Here is a 5,486-nt window from a genome sequence, read left to right on the forward strand (position 1 = left end):
TACCAAATAATGGCTGAAAGAAAGTATATCGCCTGTCACTTCTGATTAGAGGCTTGTGCCTCTGTGCCTTCAATGAGCGCCGAGCCTGGTAATAGGAACTGCAGATATTGAGTTGCTGAAATAATGTACAGTACGATATATATATGTATATAAATTTCATAAGCACGCAGTTAAATGGAAGCTACGGCGTGCCTTTAGTGAGTTATTGTTGTAACGGTTACTTGTGAGTAGTTTTATGATGTGACTTTCAGATTTCACCGTGATTGCTGTACCTATATTTACAAGACGTTGGTACCTTATCTATCGACTTCTGAAAATTGGCATGTTTGTTTTTGTCGTGGGAGGATTGGTGCTAAATTTTTCATCGCCCGTGTGTTTGGGCTCAGAACAACAGTACATGAATGAATTACCATCACCCACATGTATTGGTAGGGATGCCACTTGAACAATAATTTGTTGCACATTTACTGCACTAAAGAAATAAATATGTCATACCTGAAATGCTAATACCAAGTTACTGGTTCTAAACTTCAACCTAACCCTGAACCCTAATACTATGGCTCACCCTACCCCCTAAACCCGAAACACTAATACCAAGTTGCCTGCTTTAAACGTCGACCTATCCCTAATCCCAATACTATGGCTCACCCTACCCCCTAAACCCGAAACACTAATACCAAGTTGCCTGCTTTAAACGTCGACCTATCCCTTAATCCCAATACTATGGCTCACCCTACTCCCTAAACGCTAATACTAAGTTTCTTACTTTAAACGTCGACCTATCCCTTAACCCCAATACTATGGCTCACCCTACCCCCTAAACCCGAAACACTAATACCAAGTTACTTACTTTAAACTTCAAACTATCCCTTAACCCCAATACTATGGCTCACCCTACCCCCTAAACCCGAAACACTAATACCAAGTTGCCTGCTTTAAACGTCGACCTATCCCTTAATCCCAATACTATGGCTCACCCTACTCCCTAAACGCTAATACTAAGTTTCTTACTTTAAACTTCGACCTATCCCTTAACCCCAATACTATGGCTCACCCTACCCCCCAAACCTGAAACACTAATACCAAGTTACCTGCTTTAAACTTCGACCTAACCCTGAACCCCAATACTATGGCTTACCCTACCCCCTAAACCCAAAACACTAATACCAAGTTACTTACTTTAAACTTCAGCCTAACCCTGAACCCCAATACTATGGCTCACCCTACCCCCTAAACCTGAAACGCTAATACCAAGTTTCCTGCATTAACCTTCGACCTATCCCTTAACCCTAATATTCTGGCTCACCCTACCCCCTAAATCCAAAATGCTAAAACCAAGTTACTTTCTCTAAACTTCAACTTAACCGTTAACCCCAATGCTATGGCTCACCCCACCCCCTAAACCCAAAATGCTAATACCAAGTTACTTACTTTAAACGTCAACCTAAATCTTAACCCTAATGCTATAACTCATCCTACCCTCTAAACTTAACACTGATGGTCAGCCTAACCCCTAGCAGTAAACCTCAGCCTCACCCATACATTAATCCTCAACCTACCCCTTAAATAACAATAAGCTCGAACCTAGCTTCTAAACCTGACATGAAAGACAATTTTTTGGTTTCAATAACAAACATGTTATACTTACCTGCTCTGTGCAGTGATTTTGCACAGAGCAGCCCTGATCCTCCTCTTCTCGAGTCCACCACTGGCACTTCTGGCCCCTCCCTTCTGCCGAGTGCCCCTGGAGCCAGCAGCTCGTTATGGGGGAACCCAAGCAGGCTCTCTCCCGAGCCGCTGCTCTGCGTGTCCATTTACACACAGAGCCATGGCTCAGCCCCGCCCCCTCATTATCTTCATTGGACTACAGTGGACAATGGCTCCCGATGTTATCTCAGCCATTGAGGAGGGAGAGTCCCCAGAGAGCCGAGGCACTCATGCACATCACTGGATTGCGATGAGGCTCAGGTAATGGAGAGAGGGCTTCCTTTGCGGCTAAGTTCCCGACTCCCCTGCATATGGGACAGTAGGAGTTGGGCCCAAAGTAGCACAGGTCACCTGTAGGAGTGCTGGTCAGAGGTATACCCAGGAGCACAGCTGATGCACTGGAACGGAGTCTGCAGACAGGTGGTGCCTGAGAGAGGTATGCAAGCCTTCAAGGAAACAGAGGACCACAGGATAGTCAGTTCAAAGCCAAGGTCAAGTGGCAGGTGGAGATTGGAGCAGACGTAGTCAATAGGATAACCGGGGTCATACACAGAGGAGCGGGGAAGATATCCGTTAGCCAAGCCAGGGTCAGGTCAGGAATCAGGCAGAGAAGACAGGTCCAAGAGCAAACCGAGTCGGTAACAGGAAATCACGATAGCAAGGAAACACGGAAAATGGTACTGGGGAGCCAGAGATCAACCAGCAATTTGAGGGAGTGATGAGCCTCCTTATAAAGGCCGTCTGGCGCCAAACTGAGCCAACGCGTGCGCAACTATGCGCCAGTGCGTATGTGTGTTCCGGCTCACGCCAATGCGCATAGATTTTCGCCAACGTGCACTTCTGCGGCCATGCAAGGTACTGGCAGGAGTGCCAGGTTTAGTAGTACTTCTGTTGTGGACAGAAACTTGACAGTTGGGCAAAAAGACCCAGTGGATACCCAAGTATTGGAGGAGACAAGAGGTGCCGGAAATAAAAGACTAGGTGGATAGTAGGGTGGATCAAATATGTAAATTGGAGGAACTTTATCATTTGAATGAAGATAAGATGGAGAGTCACCATACAAGATGGAACAAATGGGAGGAATTCAAAAAGTCAAGGCTAGCCTTAGAGGTTATGGGGGATTAACATAGAATAATATTGAAACATATTTTGTTTTTCTTTTATAGGGATTTCGATCTCCAGAAATGAACAGGAAAATGCAGAGCAGAAAGGGTCAGGGATTGGATGGGGGGGATGGGTGGCAAATAGGTGGGGGGGAAGGGATGAAACAATAAATGTTTTGATAATAAGCTAAGATTTTAATGAGTATGTTTGTGTAACTTGTTTATCTGAAAATTTTATAAATATTTAAATTAAAAAAAAAAAAAAAAAAAAGACCCAGTGAAGCCAAACATATTTGGTGTATAACGGACTCTAAAAGTGGAACTTTATGTAAAAATGGGCGAACAGGCAGGATTTTTAATGTATAAGAGACATGCTTACATGGAGGGGCATTTAAAGGCAGAAAACAAAATAAAAACTGCCAGACACCCCTAGGAGCAGTGTCAAAAATGCCAGTGTGCATGACGCTTGAAATTCAGGTTTCTCTGTGCGATCCTTTTCTATTTTATCCCCCTGAATATTAGACATCTAGGTAATGAAAGCAAAAAACGCCCGTCCTCGCCGAGCAGCATTCCGTCTCATTCCGACACTCTTAAGGGATTTAAGTACGTAAAAAAAAAAAGGAAATTTTCAATGAGCTAAAACTGCAAATCCCAAAATTGAACTTCTCCTTCCTATATTTCACTTTCAAAATATTTAGAACTTTGACAAATCTGACATTATGTTTTCATTAAAACAGCTGATTTCAAAATGCTGCTCTGTGCAAAAACACCATAAAGACTTTATGATGAACTGCCCCGCGCTTAATGAAAGCAGTAAATCTGCCCGACAATATTTGTACAGTCTCTGGTTTGACCTTTGCCTCTCGCTATCCACCAGCATCGCCGCTGCCTTGTTCACAACGCACCAGCTGCGGAAAAGGGGGGGGGGGGTTTAAAACACGATCCGAGAGCCACTAAAGATAAAATAAGTGGAAATCTGCCATTACTCTCTCGCATTTTATGATTAATTCAGTTCATATTTTACAATCTGGTTACAGAGTAAAACTGCAGCTTGTACATCAAGCATTTTCCATCTAGGCGTAATGTCGAAAAATGCTTGATACTGTCAAAACGCACACACACACAAAAAAAAATTCTTGTTTGTGGACTTGTAGTGGTAAGACAGTTAATTAAAAAAAAAATCTAAATAAAAATGGAAAAAAAAAAAAACTCAACAGACAGCAATTAGCAATCCATCTGAAATAATGAACCAATCATAGGGCCTTGATAGGCGGCTGTTTGCAATAGATATATCGGTAAGAGCGTTGGCATGCGGCTTTTTCTTTCATGACTACTAATAGAGTTTGGCTTAGGCTAGCCTATTAAATCTATCGGTCCTGCCCTGTGAGCTCCGGGTATTAATTACACCACTTTAATGAAAGCAATGTCACTTTTTTTTAGCCTGCAGACACAAGGGAGAGTGAGTTACGTTCCGGGGAAAACAAGAATAGATGGCGGTATTGAGGACTGCCCATAGGAACTCGAAGCGCTGGGTTGTAGATTTTGGGCCCATTCAAGCTTGGACATCTCAGCTGTTAATTCTAGAGGCAGCAAGTAAGAATAAGGAAGGATATATTGTTGCCTTTATCAAAGACACTAATGGAAGCCGATGTTGAAAGAAAATTGGTAGTGGTTTATCTTTGCCAGCTCAGCTCCAGAACTTATGGCTCAAGCTTCAAGAGCAATCTGAAGGAGCTCTGCTTTGCCACTAGGAAGTACAAAAAGACCCCCTAGTGGCAGTTGATAAATCAGTTCCTGCACTAGGGAGCCTATGTCTTTCAATCAGGGAAGTCAAAAACCTGCCCTGAGCTCTGCCTCTCACTTCACAAAGGCCTATGGCAAAGGGGCTACACAACTTCTATACAACAGTGTTTCCTGGAGCCACAGTACCAAGGTTCTAGATAGGGTCAGTCGTAGGCCGTGCCAATCACCCAGCCTAAATGCAACAGGGTTATGGGTATATCCAGCATGAGGTCCAGACAGGAGACCTGTCACCATTGTAGGAGGGCCAACATTTCCTTCTCCTAACCACCACCTGTCCCCTTCCTGAGTCAATGTCCACACTTCTTCTTCCAAAAGTATAGGCCACTAGAATGGCGAGGCTTGGACATCTCAGCTGTTAATTCTAAAGGCAGCAAGTAAGAATAAGGAAGGATATATTGTTGCCTTTATCAAGAACACTAATGGAAGCCGATGTTGAAACAAAATTGGTAGTGGTTTATGTTTGCCAGCTCAGCTCCAGAACTTATGGCTCAAGCTTCAAGAGCAATCTGAAGTAGCTCTGCTTTGCCACTAGGAAGTACAAAAGGACCCCCTAGTGGCAGTTAATACATCAGTTCCTGCACTAGGCGGCCTATGTCTTTCAGCCAGTGGATTTAAAAACCTGCCCTGAGCTCTCACTTCACAAAGTCCTATGGCAAATGGGCTACATGATTTCTATACAATGGAGTTATTTGGAGCAACAGTACCAAGGTTCTAGGCCGGGTCAGTCAAAGGCTGTGCCAGTCACCGGTTATGGGTTTGTCCAGCACATGGTCCAGACAGGAGACCCGTCACTACCGCAGGCAGGCCAACGCTCTTTCTCCCAATCATCACCAATCCCTTTCCCGAATTAGTGACCACACTCACTTCTTCTTC

Source organism: Staurois parvus, unplaced genomic scaffold, assembly GCF_062004578.1.
Source record: "Staurois parvus isolate SC_StPar_1 unplaced genomic scaffold, SC_StPar_1.0 ptg001992l, whole genome shotgun sequence".
NCBI classification, from domain to species: Eukaryota; Metazoa; Chordata; class Amphibia; order Anura; family Ranidae; genus Staurois; species Staurois parvus.